The following is a 17,425-nucleotide window of genomic DNA, read 5'->3' as shown; positions in this document are numbered from 1 at the left end:
GTAGTGCTATTACATTAAGTGTGACTAAAACTAGGGACAATGAATTATTTATGAAAGGACATAAATTACTCTGTCATAATTCTATTCTCTGGATATATTCTAAAGGGCAACTAATAATAAAAAGAATAATATATAGAAGAGATTTTACAATGTGATAAGGAATTAAGAGAAAGAGATTTTATAAACACTATGAAGCATAAAAGATATTACTTGCCATATTTTGTGTGAGAGGAGAGGTATTTAGAAATAATTGAAAGTACTTCCCAGGAATTTATTTACCACAACTGCATATGTGAAATAAAAGTTATGAATTTTTCAGAAGAGAAACCTAAAATATTGTGATGAATACATTTTTTCTTTGTGTAGTTGCTCATAAAACAGTTTAACTAGAAAGTCTTTACTTATGTATAAAGCATAGTTTTAGTAATCTTATTCTAACCCTACCCCTAACCCTAACCGTAGCCCTACTCGGTTTTGTCATATATTTAATATGTGACACAATTTTTAAAATCCCTTTCTGTTTTCACTGTTCAATTTCTCATTTTAATGATTTTATTTCAAGTCTCATAAGAGTCTATATACAAACCAAAATTAATTCCTCAAATAAATTAGACCAGATTTTAAACATCTGTATTTCTGATCTTTCCCCCAAAGATTGCTTGGTTAATTTATCTCCTGAGCATCAAATATTACCCAAGAATTTTCCCTTCCACATGTTCACTGACTTACACATTTATTCTTTTACTGTTAGCTCTTTAGGCTCAGCTTTTTTTTTTTTTGGTGTTTTCCCAGGACTTTGACGTGTTCAGATCACTTTGTCATGATCTAGGGACATTGGTTACTTACAACTGAGTCACTAGTTACTTCCTTTTCTTAAATGTCAAGTGGAGACCAGAAATGTCATTGGAAAATAAATTAAATAAAGTGTGTCATATTCTGAACTGGTTAGGGACATGTTCTCCCTTAAGATTTAAAGTCCTTTAATGTTGTTGGAGTGAGTGCGGGCATCACAAAACTGGGACATATTCAGCAAGAGGGTCAAGCTAAGTCTCTGTCCTGATAAAACATCAGTAGCTGTATCCACAATCCACAATTACAGTTATAACAATGATACAACTTCACTACTTTACCACTGGTCTCTGCAGAGATACCTAACTAAGCAAACATTGAGCAGAAATAAAAAATGATCATCCTTAAACACCAAATCCAAAGCCAACGACAACAGATTTGAAACCCAGTCTACAACAAGCTAGACACAGAGGGGACCACTTATACTAGCAGCCCGGGGGTCAAAGGAGGGGGATATGGGATGCATGCTGGAAACAGGAGTGGGAAGAGGACAACACTGGTGGTAGGAATGTCTCTGATTCAATGTCACTATGTGCCTAAAATATTACTGTGAAAGATTTGTAATTTACTTTGGTCAAAATAAAAGTTATTTAATAAAAAAAACACTCCAGGTATATATAGATTTGGGTTGACAAATCTAGGGACTCTGTCTAGTAAGTGTGGGCAACTTCGTTTTATCTTTTTTTTTTCTTCCCAAAGTCCTGGAAGCTAAAGCTACATTCCACAGTGGGCACCTGTCAGTCATTTATATTTAGATGTCTGTCATATACAGACATGTCTGTCAATAGAGATTCTGTCAGTCACAGATCTTGGAATTCCTGGACCAAATAGTTATGTTTATAAGTATGTGGCATCTCCAAATTTTGATACAGAAACTCCAATAGGAACACATAAAATAAATATCAAAGGAAAATAGAAGCTACCAAAGGATAACAAACAAAACCAATAACAGAATGAATAATTAGCAACAAACAGCTTAGTAAAGCTTCAGACTTATTGACCCTATTGTGAAATATAATACTTTTCATAAACTTTATTTTACTGTAGTTTTCCCCCCTTTACTTCTTTTTTTTTTTTTTTTTTTTGGTTTTTGGGCCACACCCGGCGGTGCTCAGGGGTTACTCCTGGCTATCTGCTCAGAAATAGCTCCTGGCAGGCACGGGGGACCATATGGGACACCGGGATTCGAACTAACCACCTTTGGTCCTGGATCGGCTGCTTGCAAGGCAAACGCCACTGTGCTATCTCTCCGGGCCCCCCCCTTTACTTCTTAGCTATAACAAAACAATATTAAGTAAATTATTTACTGCATACCAAGAAGGTAGATTTGGGCCATGCTGAGTGAAATAAGAATAAGAAAATCAGAAGAAAAGTCATTGCATGGTTTTATTCATATGGGTCTTACAGAAATAAAACAAAGGAGCCAACAAGCAGAACAACATTAGACACTTAGATACTTAGAATTTGACCACAAAACTGAGGCAACTACTTACAAAATGGAAGCAACCAAAAGGGGAAAGGCCTGATGAAGTGTTGTGGAAAACGATTAGTATTTTGGTAGTAATTGTAATATGGCAAAAGATATTTTGAAAGTGTGAAAAATTGTTCCCCTTAAACATATACTGCTATATATCTAAAGTCCAATATTAAAAAATTTTAAATAGTCCATTAACTTTTCATTTGTTGATTTAACATTGGTACAAAATTTTATGAAATTTCAAGAATAAAGAACATGTCTATGTATTCATGACCCTACCACGAAAGTTCCAGTAATATGTAGTCTCACTGAAATGACACCCCTCATAGCTTTGCCCCCTCTCCCCTTTACCTTTGATAACTACCATGTATATATATTTTAACAGGCCTAAATATTTTTTCAGTTTATTTCAGTTACTATAACCCAGGTATGAGTGAAACGACTTGGTAGTTGACTTTTACCTTATGACTTATCTCATTTAGCAAAATTATTTGAAGGTTTCTGTGTGTTGTTTCAAACTTTTTTTTAAAAAAACAAAAACCTTGCTTTTTCATATGATTTTGTTTCAATTATCTACATTCAACCATCTTTATTCAATTTTTTGGAACACCTTATGATGTCACTGCTTTGGATTGCACACCCAGTTCTCAGAATTTACCATTGACTCGTGTTCAGGAATCATTCTTGGCAGTCTTGGGAACTTTATGGGATGCCAGATTAAAATTGGGTTTGCCATGTGCAAGGCAAGTACTTTACCTACTGTATTATCTCTTTGGACAACATTTTTTTTCCTGTTAATATTTTAATTGCATTTGCTGTATTAAGGAGCAGAAAGTCATGAAAAGTTGGATGTAGGGGCTTCCAGATGTAAATGAGGTCGACTTTAACACTATTAGCAACATTTCAAAATACTGGATGAGTCAGAGGAATATATAACATTGCCTTCCATGTTGTTGGTACTTGCTGTTTTTTCCTCTCATTGTAATAAGATGCATATTGCCTTCTAATTAGATGGCTCTCTCAATTGGTTCCTTTTGTTTACAAGTTAAAAAGATGTTTCCAGTTGTCTTCTGATCTGGCCATGTCCCCACTCTGTGGGTAGGCTTTGTTTTCCCAATAAAGGCTGTTTAGCAGGCCTGGAGGGGGAGATGCCATCTTGATTAGTTGTTTTACCTGGTGGAGTGTCTGGCTTATAGGTGAAGAGCTTTTGGTGTGAGTTCCTGGCCTGTTATTCTTTCCCAATCATGTGTGGATTATTTCTTTTATCAGAATTGCTACCGGACTCACATTTCTTGTTCTACCCAGATTAGGGGTTTGGGAATTCTCTCTCCCTCTCTGGGGATTGTGGAACATTCAACCTAAGATTTCATATGTGACCAAATCTAGTTAAAGACTTGGTACTATATATAGTCCCCAAACTTAGGCAGCAGTGATCCTGAAGCAGAACCAAGAGTACCCTCTGAGCAATGCCCTATACGAGTTAACTTGAAACAAAGGAGTGGTACTTTTGGTCTTGCCTGGGTACAAGGTGCCCAAACACATATTATCTACATCTCCCCTCTTAAGAAATACTTAGGGATGTTTACTTTTGGAGAAGCCAGTGGTCTCTCTTGAGCTCATTACTCTCTTCTCACCATCCCCTTCCTTAATACCTGTTCTTATTTCACTACTTTCTCGTCCTGAAATTCTTTTCTGTGAGTGAAGGCCACAGACCTGAAAGTCCTGAACTTTTGGTAATATGTTAGGCTAGCTTTCCAATCTCTAGCCTTTAAATAGAATGGATGTAGCAATGTCTGGAAAATCTCTTATTTTCATCCACAAAGAAAGGACTACTGGCTGAGGATAGTCTAGTCTCTGTATGTTAGCACACCAGTGAGTCAGGAATAAATCATAAAACTGCAAGGAAAGATTTTCTTTAACAGATATACCAGGAACTAGGACTTTGGAGAAAAGAGGCAATATTTTATTGCTTCCAGCAGTCTCATCTAAAGATTCATGAAGCATAATCCCCAAAGCTCTAAAGAGGTATGTAGTTTTATTGGCAGCACAATGAAAATAAAGTCTGACTGTGCTGTTCTATGCAAAGATAAGTGAACCAAGAAAGTGCTATCTGTATGTTGTTACCTTGAAAAGGACTAGTTCCTAAGTGTATCTTTGAATTATGTGTGTAAAATTTGTGTATAAAATTCCCATGCATAGGATACTGAAGTTTCTTTATTTTTTTCAGTTTTAAGTTGGTGCTATTCTGCTGCAGTCTACAGACAATATCTGGATGTCTCTGTTTTCAGGGTACAGCTACCTTACTCCTGTACCACACTGCTTTTTAATTGCTGGTGAACAAAGTCATTTTTTTTTTTTTGACCTGCTGCTGCTTTATCTCTCCTCTGAGGTAAAGGGCCTGCCCTATTCTGTATTCATCCAGTGTGTGGCTTTTGAGTCTGAAACACTGAAACCAGTGTCCCCTAAATGTTTGCTGCTCTTTCTTCTGTCCAGGGACTCCATAGATGCCTCTCGAGACTTTATCTGGTAGTTCATAGCCTCTTTGTTTTCAGGCCATGGGGGAGAACTGTTGTGTTCCTGCTGTCTTCTGGGCGCAGGGAAGGGGACAAAGGAATGACCACCTTTTAAATGTTCTTCCATCCTTTAACACTCTTCATTTATATTTGACTGGTTATGCCTTATGTTAGTGAGACTGAAAATGATTTGAAAATGAGTAATTGTAACTAAATTTCCTGGTACCCCTGCCCTGAAGTAAAAGAATTAGAGGACTGAGCCGAGCTTTTGAGAAGCTTGTTTATTCTGTTAAACCAGAATGCTTAAGTGGAGAAGTCAGAAATAGCTGTAAAGGCAAGAAGATAGGCTTCTCAGAAATGGTGGTTTCTGCAGCAGATTTTTATGACTTTCAGACTGAGGCCAATCCAAACTGGGGCCTAAGTACCACAGTAGCATGCTGTGCCTCTAAGTTAAGTGATGGAGAAATTGTCTGAATTTAAGACTCAGTTCAGCTTCCTGCCTAGAGTCTTAACATCTGGTCAATGTGCAAGCAGGCATAAAGATAGGGAAGGGGGCATCTGGGGAGGAGTGGGCAGCAATGAGCTCTTGGGGAGGAAAATAAAGTGCTTGGACATAATAAAAGTAAGAGATAGAATTTAAAGAATTATTCATGTCACTAGTCATAAGGCTAACCAGACCCTCCTTCTGGATGGATACTGGAACTAAGGCCTGATAATAGAAGCTTCTTCTTCTTTTTTTTTTTTAATAAATATCTTTATTTAAGCACTATGATTACAAACATGTTTGTAGGTGGGTTTCAGTTATAAAAAAAGAACATCCCCTTCACCAGTGCAACATTCCCACCACCAATGCCTCCATCTTTCTCTTCCCCCACACCAGGCTGTTATTCAAAACAGGCATTCTACTTCTCTCACTCACGACCATTATTATGGTAGTTGTCAGTGTAGTTTTTTCTCTAACAAAGACCCAAAGAAGGTCAGAGATCAAATGTTTCCAGGCTTTTCCTTGGCAAATACCAAGCAATGGACTTTTACCTAGGAGAAATTCCCACTTGGGGAAGGTTGAGAAAACCCAATGAAAGTTCACTTGGAACAAAAGAATGTCATATGTGGCATATGTGGCAACATGTTGTTGCCAGCCAATCTACATGATGCCTGCATGCACATGTACCAATTATCTCTATCTTTTGAGGTAAGTTCTTTCATACTTTATCTCTGGGATGAGTACTGGGGATTTCTCCACTATTGGAGAAGGCAATCCGCATATACTCCTTGGCTGGGTCTATATGTAGGTGCTATACACATGTGCATCACTGGCACATGGACATGGTGCCTGCTTACACATGTCACCTGCATTCTCCTTCTTTGGGGGGGGCTGGGTCACACTCAGTGATGTTCAAGGAGTTACTCCTGGTTCTGCACTGAGAAATCGCTCCTGGCTTGGGGGACCATATGGGATGCGGGGGGAATTGAGCCTTGATACATCCTTGGTCAGACACGTGCAAGGCAAACGCCCTACCACTATGCCACAGCTCCAGCCCCTGTACCCTTCCTCTTTAGATGTGTACTTTCCTATTCACACTCTGGATGTGTATCAAGAATGTGTAGCAGTGCTCTTTCCACACTTGGGGAAGTTTGTACTCTCTTTCTGATCCTCTCCTCTTCCTTGCTCTGAATAAAATGTGTTTTTAATTCACTGGACCTCATAGGTTTGGGTAATGCCTAAGACTGACTTATCTTACCTTGCCAGAGCAAGGCCACAGTTTAGGACTCCCCAGCAATTCCCTAGGTGATTAGAGGTGGAGAAAAAAGTGGCAAATGCTGTCTTAAGACTAACCTCTACCAGCACAAATTCTACCCAAAGCTATGGGTGGTAGAATTCACACCCAAATGGAAAATTACCTTTGTACTGATTTTTTTCCTAAACATCAAAGTGTAAAAATAAAATAGTAAATGTAATAACATTCACAGGCTCACCCAGTCTCCATAATATTTACCCTTTAAAGCTCAGAGAACAATGTTTCTTGGGAAAAAATCCCTAGTCCAGTCACCTTTCTTAGTTTAAAATTTGCAAGAAACCTTTTAAATTTCTTTCAGGAAACAGCACAGTTTTAAAGTACAAAATCACTGATACAATTATTTGTTTAATATCTATTCTCCACTCTACTACAAGAAGGCATAATAAAGAATTTTCTCCCTTTTTTGCTCATCATTCTATCAGACAATGGACACTCTACATATTTTATGACATAAGAGTACTAAGCTGAGAATCCAGATTTAAAGAAACCTACAAAATTGCATTATTTTGTAGATGGAAGCATGATTTTAAAAAAGCATTAATTTTAGTGTTCATTTGCATTTTCAGGTAACACTTTTCTATTTTTTGTTTAGCTTTCATTTTTTTATGTTCTATGACTTACAAAATTGTTGATAATAAAGTTTCAAGTATACAATGTTCCAAGTCCAATTCTACTATAATCTCTACCAGTGATCCCAGATTCCATCTTATTTCCTAATGTTTCCTTGACAGACACATTAATGTGTTTAGTTACTGTGAGCTCAGGTTCCATATTACAACTGTGTTTCTTTACTGGGTTAGATAAGATAAGATAGTTCTTTATCACTATATCCCAGTCAAGTTCAAAGCCTCTAGCCCTTGCTTATTCCAAATTTACCTCCATATCACCTCTTTCTTCTTCCCTCATATGTTTTTCTCCTTTTCTGACATTTTCATTTCTGTAATGTAGGATTAACAGTTTGCTTACTTTTGATATCTTCTGTTCCCTTGTCATCTTATTCTATATTCCACAGATAAGAGAGGCCATCAGTATTTGTTTATAATGAAATTATCCATTTAATTGTGTAGTTGATACTTGCCAGTATGCCCTATGCATTGTTATTTTATTCATGTTATAACTTTATTTATGTTATAACTTTACAATAACAACTGAAAGTAACTAAATTATAGAATAAACACTCTTAACATTAAAATACTTTTTAAAAGATTAATTCTCCAGTTTCTGAATGATCTGTTTACAAGTTGACATGGTAACAATCAGGGATTTAAAGGCTTTCAAAGGACTTCAAGATTAAATATATCAAGCTAAGTACTCATGTAACTTTGCTGATTTATGTCTCAACTTTATAATAAAGATTTTTCTTTCATCTGTTTTCTTCCTTCTTTCTTTTTCTTCTTTCCCTCTTTTCCTCTTTTTTCTTTCCTTCTTTCTCTATCTCTTTCTTTCTTTCTTTCTTTCTTTCTTTCTTTCTTTCTTTCTTTCTTTCTTTCTTTCTTTCTTTCTTTCTTTCTTTCTTTCTTTCTTTCTTTCTTTCTCTTTCTTTCTTTCTTTCTTTCTTTCTTCTTTCTTTCTTTCTTTCTTCTTCTTTCTTTCTTTCTTTCTTTCTTTCTTTCTTTCTTTCTTTCTTCTTTCTTTCTTTCTTTCTTCTTTCTTTCTTTCTTTCTTTCTTCTCTTTCTTTCTTTCTTTCTTTCTTTCTTTCTTTCTTTCTTTCTTTTCTTTCATTCTTTCTTTCTCTCTCTCTCTCTTCTCTCTTTCTTTCTTTCTTTCTTTTCTTTCTTTCTTTCTTTCTTTCTTTCTTTCTTTCTTTCTTTCTTTCTTTCTTTCTTTCTTTCTTTCTTTCTTTCTTTCTCTTTCTTTCTTTCTTTCTTTCTTCTTTCTTTCTTTCTTTCTCTCTCTCTCTTTCTCTCTCCTCTCTTTCTCTTCTCTCTCTTCTTTTCTTTCTTTCTTTCTTTCTTTCTTTTCTTTCTTTCTTTTTCTTTCTTTCTTTCTTTCTTTCTTTCTTTCTTTCTTTCTTTCTTTCTTTCTTTCTTTCTTTCTTTCTTTCTTTCTTTCTCTCTTTCTTTCTCTCTTTCCTTCTTTCTCTTTCCTTCCTTCTTTTTTCTCTTTCTCTTTCCTTCTTTTTTCTTTCTCTTTCCTTCTTTTTTCTCTTTCTTTCTTTCTTTTCTTTCTTTTCTTTTCTTTTTCTTCTTTCTTTCTTCCTTACTTCTTACTTCTTTCTTTCTTTTTTCTTTTCTTTCTTTTTTCTTTCTTCTTTCTTTCTTTCTTTCTTCTTCTTCTTTCTTTCTTTCTTTCTTTCTTTCTTTCTTTCTTTCTTCTTTCTTTCTTTTTCCTTCCTTCCTTCCTTCTTTCCTCCTTCCTTCCTTCCTTCCTTCCTTCCTTCCTTCCTTCCTTCCTTCCTTCCTTCCTTCCTTCCTTCCTTCCTTCCTTCCTTCCTTCCTTCCTTCCTTCCTTCCTTCCTTCCTTCCTTCCTTCCTTCCTTCCTTCCTTCCTTCCTTCCTTCCTTTCTTCCTTCCTTCCTTTCCTCCTTTCTTTCTTTCATTTCTTATTTCTTTCATTTCTTATTTCTTTCTTTTTCTTTCTTCTTTCTCTTACCTCTCTTCAGCACTAGGGGGAACTTAGTGATTACTGCTGGTAATCAGGAATCATTCCTAACTGTGTTCAGAAGAAAGGGATGCCAAGGATCAAACATGGGTCAACTGTGTACAAAACAAGTGCTATATCAGCTGCACAATTTCTCTGGCCCCATAAGTGCTGAGATTTGTGTCAATTAATGAGATGTGATGCCCCTCTGATAGCCATGTTATGTTTATTCTCATTGTGTAGAGTCAAGAGAAAAAGAGAGTAATTTATGTTTGAATTGGAAACCAGTTAGAGTAAATATCTATTACAAAAACTTTGGCCTTGGGCATTGGAGAGAGATGAAGAGACTAAGAAAGAAGTAAGGCATTTTCAGAGAGCCCAAGAACTCTATTGACAAAGACCTGTGTATGAAAATTAAAACTAAGCATTTGTTTAATGGCACAGATAGTTGAATGCAATAAAACATGACAATATGGAATAATAATAAGAAAAACATGGCAATTTGTGAATGAAAGTTAAAATACAAGTGTATTCTCATATGGTCTTGATAAAAATTGAAGCTGAAAAAATTTTTTCCAAAGGAAACAAGTTGAAAATCAAATTTTTTTTAAATCTTGCCTGAAAAATATATATTTATTTGATTATTAGTTTATTTTTCTGCTTTTTGGGCTACTCCTGACAGTGTGCAGAGTCTCCTGGATTTGTGCTCTAGATTACTACTGTCAGGCTTTGGAATCACATGGACTATAGAGATTAGTCCAGGTTGGCCACATACAAGGCAATAGGTACTGTCATTTTGACCCCTACTTATTTATTTTTTATCATTGTATTCCAACATTAGTATTTGGGTGATATAAACATTAGATATGCTTATTTACCTTATTCAAGCACTACAATTTACATGTTATGCATAATTGAGTTTTAGACATATGATGTTACATTACCTGAAAGCAAAATTTTGTAGGAAAGCAGTGTTCAATAGTTTATGTGTTTAAACATCTTTTTTATTTGTAAGGTGTTAGGTATTAATAAGTCAGAAGACACATTTAGTAGAAGCTATCTTATTATTTTGGATCTTCACTACCCAAAAATCTAAAAAAACATCTAAAAAGATGTTTTGAGTCTTGAAGAATGGTCATTATTATTAAATACATGTAAACTAAAGTTTACTTTTCTAGTTGAGATTATCAGATACAGAGTAAACTATGGTGATTCAGGAAACAGAATTTGTAGGAAAGAAAAAAGTTTTTTTTTTTTTTTTTTTAGAGCTTCAAAAAATATGAAATGCTTCACGAATTTGCGTGTCATCCTTGCGCAGGGTCCATGCTAATCTTCTCTGTATTGTTCCAATTTTAGTATATGTGCTGCCGAAGCGAGCACAAGAAAAAAGTTTTTTTTGCTATTTGGCATTAGAATAAGAGGATATATGATTTTATGTATAATGGTGGCATTTAATTTGAAAAATAATTGTCATTTTTAGAAGCAATTCCCCCCCCCCAGTTCACTGATTTATTTAATAGTAAACGATTTGCAAGTTCCTTACTTGTCAGCCAGTGCTTAGTTTGATTAGTTTATATACATTTCTCATAAAACTTACTGCCCTCCACTTCCTTTCATTTAAAAATTACATAGCTATTTAAAGGTGTTGGGGGCAGAGTAAATAGTACAGCAGTTAAAATGCTTGCCTTGTATGTGGCTTATCTGAATTCACTGTTGGATACTTAGGGAACAGGGATAAAACAGTGAATTTTAGGAGACAATTCAGGTCTGAAAAGTATGATAAATAGGTGAAATACTTTACTTGTACTAATAATACTAAGCAGATTAGATTACTTATTTTATTCTATATATTATATTAACTTAATCACTTTATTCTCTTTTTGGGGGGTTCACTTTGCAGTACTCAGGGCTTACACCTGGCTTTGGATTCAGGGTCTCTCCTGACAGGTTCAGGTCTCAAGACCCTATATGGGGTTGGGATCAAACCCTGATCTACCATCTAAAAGGAAAGCACCCAATCCTCTGTACCCACAGAGTTATTTTTTTGTTTTCTCCAAATAAACATTCAATATAAGTAAGCTCCCAAGAACTCTCTTATCACTACCTATTTTGTTTTTTAAGAGAGAACATCTGAGCAATTTAATCAATTTATTTAAAAAAGTTTCTTTTTAGTCCCCAGCAGATAGTTGCTAACTCAGGATGGTGAGATGAGGGTGGAGAAATTCAGATAATGGTCAGTGTCTTGATATTTGTACATGTCCACTTTTCATAGCAAAGAAAGTGGGAGAAATGGTCAAAAATGAACCTGAGTAAATCATTACCACAAAAGAGAGGAAAGAATCTTTAGAAACATGATCAGAAAACAAAAGTACGAAATAAATTTCTCAGAGAAAAAAAGGGCCCTTCAGTTTACAAATCTTTGATGATAAGGAATTCTCAAGAGATAGATAGCTAGAGAAAATATGCAACTTAGCTTTCAAGGACCAGCCATCTGGAAATGGAAGAAGAACATGTTAGTTGGAATTTCCTGGCAGTGAACTACAGACAGCATATAATAACATTTGTATTTTTTAGCAATTTTGTGTGTGTGTGTGTGTGCGTGCGTGTGTTTGTATGCTACTCTACAATCAACCATAAGAAAACAAGTGTTAAAAATTTACCCTTTAGTTGTTTCTACATATCAATCTTCATGAATTTATTTAATAAACAACACTTAATCTAGAATTATCAAAATAGACCTCACAGGCATAAAAATCTTCCTGAAAATCATCAGAATTTACATTAACCTCAAGTACACATGGTACCAATTCCAGGAGGATTACGTATTGAATAAAAAATCAAGTTTTGATATATTTAAGATTATTTAAATTACATCAACTATATTATTCGATCACAGTAGCACAAAGGTAGTGTTAGATGAAAATTGGGAAAACTCACAAGTGTATGGGATTAAACATGCCATTCCTATAAACTAATGGGTCAAAGAAATAAGAAAGAGTATCATAACATTTCATGAGACTAGCAAAATTGAACACAAATATGCCAAAATTTATGAAATGCATCAAAACAATTTTTATTGAGAAATTTATAGCAGCAAATAAATACCTACATTAGGAGAAAAAGTTTAAAAAAGAAATAACTATACTTCAGAGAATTAGTAAAGAACAATCTGTACAGTAAATTAAAAAAGTAATAAAGTGATAAAAATTAATGTAATAATAAATGAGAGGCTAGATGAATAATGGGCAAAAAACAACAGTAAATTATAGTTAACTTATTGGAAAGATAAACAAGATTGATGAATCTTCAGCTATTGAAGTAAAAAAGAAACCTGAAATAAATAAAATAAGTTAAAAGCAAATATGATGACTACAGAAATTCAAATAATAAAATGAATGAACTTCTATAAATTCATTTTGAAGAAATGTAGCCATTCCTAGAAACAGGCAACTAACAACACTGAATCAAAATATAAAATATAAAATATCATTTACTAGTAAAGAGATTTAATTTTTAATAAAAATTCCAACCAAAAAACCAAATGATTATTGGAAATTCATCTGAGCATTTAAAAAATGAATGGCATTAATTCTAAAACTCTTCAAAAATATAAAACATAAAGGAACTCAGTCAAATTATTTTTTCAAGACCATCTTCACCTTGATAACACAGCCTGAATAGACCTATTTTCCCTATTTTCCAATATCTAGAAAATGAATGAATATAGATACATAAATCCTCCATGAAACATTAAAAAATGAATTTAATAACATATTAAATCATAATAAATGAGAAAACTTCATAACTCAAGAATTATTTAACATAGTCAAATCAAATTATGTGATAATAAAAAAAAGCATTAACAAAAAGTAGGATACAAATTTTATGGCTATCTCTATAGATGAGGAAAACGTATTTGACAAAACCCAGTACCCTTTCATTATAAGCAACAAATTTTGGTTACCCCTGTTTTTTTTTTTTGTTTGTTTGTTTGCTTGCTTGCTTGTTTTGGGTCACACCCAGCAGTGCTCATGGGGTTACTCCTGGCTCTACGCTCAGAAATTACTCCTGGCAGGCTTGGAGGACCATATGGGATGCTGAGATTTGAACCACCATCCTTCTGCATGCAAGGCAAACGCTTTTACCTTCATGCTATCTCTTCAGCCCCATATAAGCAACAATTTTTTTTTGTTTGTTTAAGAGCTTTCATTCAGACCAATTACCAGGGGAGAGCGTGAACACAGTCCCCCACTACCACAAATTACGCAGTCGAGTTTCCCACATTTGGGGAAATCGCAGAGGTCAGCACACCCGGAGAACAACAAATTTTGTATTGAACAAACGAACATCAACATTGTAAAGAACATATAGCCTACATATATACCCGCGTAATAAAGAACAACCCCACATATAACATTGTACTCAATATTGAAAAATATAAATGCATTTCCTTTAAAACCAGGAACAAGACAAATGTATACAGACATACCAATTTTATTCAAACTAGCACTAAAATTACATCAGGGTAATTAGGAAAGAAAAAATGCTATACAAATTGGAAAGAAAGTAGTAGAAATTTCTCTATTTTAAATGGCAATATTAGATATAAACAAAAAATTTCTGAATATTCTGCCAAAACACTGTTAAACTTAGCCTGGGATTAATGGGAGAACACAGACCTGTCATGTTCAGCCTCTGTGATCAATCCCATCCATTAGCTCCTACCTCTCAAAAATTTATTAATTATTGATTTCCATATATCATTCAAATAAATACTTATTGGTAAGTTTTGTTTTAAACACTGCTAACAAATTATCTGAAATAAGGAATAAAGAGGTCAATAGCATTTAAAATAACATTAAATTTAATAAACCTAGGGGCCGGAGCGATGGCGCAGGGGTAGGGTGTTTGCCTTGCATGTGGCTGACCCAGGATGGATCTAGGTTCAATCCTCGACACCCCATATGGTTCCCCGAGAACCAAGAACAACTTCTGAGTGCATAGCCAGGAGTAACCCCTGAGCGTTACTGGGTATGGCCCAAAAGAAGAAAATAATGATTTAACTTGGGAGGAAAAATATTTGTACTCTGAAAATTGAAATCTTTAGGAGATAAATGGAATGATATGCATAAAAAGGAAGATATACCATTTCATGGATTGGGACTATTAATGTTTTTAAAATTAATTATAGATTTAGTGTAATCTATAGTAAAATTCCAGTGACATTTTCACAGAAATAGAAAAAAATACTAATATAAAAATGGAAAGAGATATTTAATATCCTAATGAATTTGAGACAACTATTCCTGATTTACAGTTAAACTATAAAGTCGCAATAATTGAAACAATATGAATCAGTTTGAAAACACATAGGACAGGAAAACAAAGTTGAAAGATCTTTAATAATCCTATACATACATGATTAATATTTGAGAAAAAGCCAAGAACAGTCCATCTAAAAAGGGTTCCATATTACTGAAATGTTTCTGAAAAAACTGGAAAATGATATGCAGGATAACAAAAAAATGGACTCCTATTAAAAACCATACAGAAATATTAGCTAAGAAGTGAATTTAAGAGGCTGAAGTGATAGTACAGAGGTAGGACTTTTTCCTTGCACACAGCTGACCCAGTAAGGTACCGAGTTTAATCTCCTGTGTCCCAAATGGTCCACCGAGCCAGGAGCAATTTCTGAGCATAGAGTTAGGAGTAACTCCTGAGCATCACCAGGTGTCCCCCCCCCCCCAACAAAAAAGTGGGCTTAAAATTTAAATCAAAACCTGAAACCACAAAATTAGTAGAAGAAAATTGGGAAAATGTTTCTGGGTAATGGTTTTGGCAATGACTTTAAGGACATAATAGCAAAAGCATAAGCCAAAAAATAAGAAAAGAAAAAAAAAAGAAAAATTAGAGAATATTACAAAATAAATGCTACATAGGAAAAGAAAATATCAAAGAAGTTAAAAGTGAAGATATAGAATCGTAATAAAATTTAAAGTTATATATCTTATAAGTCATTAATATATATAGCTGTAAGATCACATAATTCAATAGCAAAGAAATAACCCAAATAGAAATGGTAAGGAACCTGAACAGATATTGGTACAAAGACAACACTAAAATGGCAACAGGTGTATTAAAAAGTTTGTTTAGTGTCACAATTCACCAAGAAATGCAGATAAAATACGTTGTTGGGAAGAAGTAAATTAATAAAGTCACTATGGACATCGCCAAGGAAAAGCTTTAAAAAATTAACTACCATGTTTTTAATTAAATGATTAAAATAGAACTGCTATCTGGTTTAACAACCCACTTCCGTAAAGTGTCCAAAGCTAGCAACATCACCATCCACATTCATTGCAGCATAATTTACACCAGCCAAGACACATACATAGCATAAATGTATGGAGAATGATAACTGGGTAAGGAAAATACCTGCACAATCACACAGACTGAACTAATATTTAGCTATAAAAGAGAGACAAATGTATGCTGTAGGCAAAGCAGTAGGAATAAAATACTTACATAGAATTATTCTGACGGGGCCAGTGATGTGGTGGCCCTAGAGGTAAGGTGTCTGTCTTGTAAGCACTAGCCAAAGAAGGACCGCGGTTTGATCCCCTGGTGTCCCATATGGCCCCCCCCAAGCCAGGGGCAATTTCTGAGAGTTTAGCCAGGAGTAACCCCTGAGTGTCAAACGGGTGTGGCAAAAAAAAAAAGAGAGAATTATTCTGATAGAGCCAGAAGGGATCCCCCTCTGACCCTCACTGTGTGACCTGCAGAATACAAAAAAATTGAACTCAGAGACAGAATAAGTGGTTGACAGGGACTGGTGGGATGGGACAGAGGGCAGAAATGGGATTATGTTAGTCATTATTATCCAGGTCAAAGACTACTCATCTAAGGAGTAATTTCTGAGGATATGGTAGAGTTAAAATTATGTTTTATACTTGAAAATGATTAAGAGATGAGAGATATTGATAAGAAAAATAGTACTTTGTTAAATGATGGATGAATTTATAGATCTTATTTTGGTGATGACTTTATCTATATATGCATATGAATTCACTTATGTACCTTAATCTTACACAATGCTATATGTCATTTATAGCTTAAAGCTATAAAGTAATAAAGAAAACTTGCTATTATTTATAATTTTGGCTTTTTCATAGGTGCCACATCAAAAACTTCCAATAAAGTCCCAGAGTACCTTCATAATAAGTCATTATAAAATTATTGTTGCACTGGCAGGAAAACTGATTTATTCATTAAACACTTAATAACTGACAAATATGGTCAATATTTTGACTCTATGATATATAAATAATCTAAGTTGATTTAAAGTTATACATTATATACTAAGCATTAGTCCACTTTCCCCCCCTAAGAAATTCATAAGAAGCCAGAGAAGTTTCAGTAATTAGAATATTTGAATTTTAGAGGAATTGGAGTATAAAAATATAAATACAGGCACATTTCTATTCTGGGTCACCTACATTTCAAACTGGAATGTATAATTCCTTTACTTTTTATGTTTTCTTTGTTTTTTTCTTTCTTTCTTTCTTTCTTTCTTTCTTTCTTTCTTTCTTTCTTTCTTTCTTTCTTTCTTTCTTTCTTTCTTTCTTTCTTTCTTTCTTTCTTTCTTTCTTTCTTTCTTTCTTTCTTTCTTTCTTTCTTTCTTTCTTTCTTTCTTTCTTTCTTTCTTTTCTTTCTTTCTTTCTTTCTTTTCTTTCTTTCTTTCTTTCTTTCTTTCTTTTCTTCTTTCTTTCTTTCTTTCTTTCTTTCTTTCTTTCTTTCTTTCTTTCTTTCTCTTTCTTTCTTTCTTCTTTTTCTTTCTTTCTTTCTTTCTTTCTTTCTTTCTTTTCTTTCTTTCTTTCTTTCTTTCTTTCTTTCTTTTTTCTTTCTTTCTTTCTTTCTTCTTTCTTTCTCTTCTCTTTCTTTCTTTCTCTTTCTTTCTTCTCTCTTTCTTCTCTCTCTCTCTCTCCTCTCTCTCTCTCTCCCTCCCTCCCTCCCTCCTCCCTCCTTCCTTCCTTCCTTCCTTCCTTCCTTCCTTACTTCCTTTCCTTCCTTCCTTCCTTCCTTCCTTCCTTACTTCCTTTCTTCCTTCCTTCCTTCCTTCCTTTCTTCCTCCTTCCTTCCTTCCTTCCTTCCTTCCTTCCTTCCTTCCTTCCTCCTTCCTTCCTTCCTTCCTTCCTCCTTCCTTCCT

At 34.5% G+C, this 17,425-nt stretch overlaps 1 non-coding gene across 1 annotated transcript; it reads right to left on the bottom strand.

The window, feature by feature from the left end:
• Positions 1-10,492: 10,492 nt before the first annotated feature.
• LOC126021434 (U6 spliceosomal RNA) lies at positions 10,493-10,599 on the bottom strand. The gene has a single exon (XR_007499950.1). It is a non-coding gene; the product is annotated as a U6 spliceosomal RNA (small nuclear RNA).
• Positions 10,600-17,425: the final 6,826 nt, after the last annotated feature.

Source organism: Suncus etruscus, chromosome 10 (genome assembly GCF_024139225.1).
Source record: "Suncus etruscus isolate mSunEtr1 chromosome 10, mSunEtr1.pri.cur, whole genome shotgun sequence".
Lineage (NCBI taxonomy): Eukaryota > Metazoa > Chordata > Mammalia > Eulipotyphla > Soricidae > Suncus > Suncus etruscus.
Note: the sequence above shows the minus strand (reverse complement) of the source record. Positions and strands in the feature narration are given on the sequence as shown.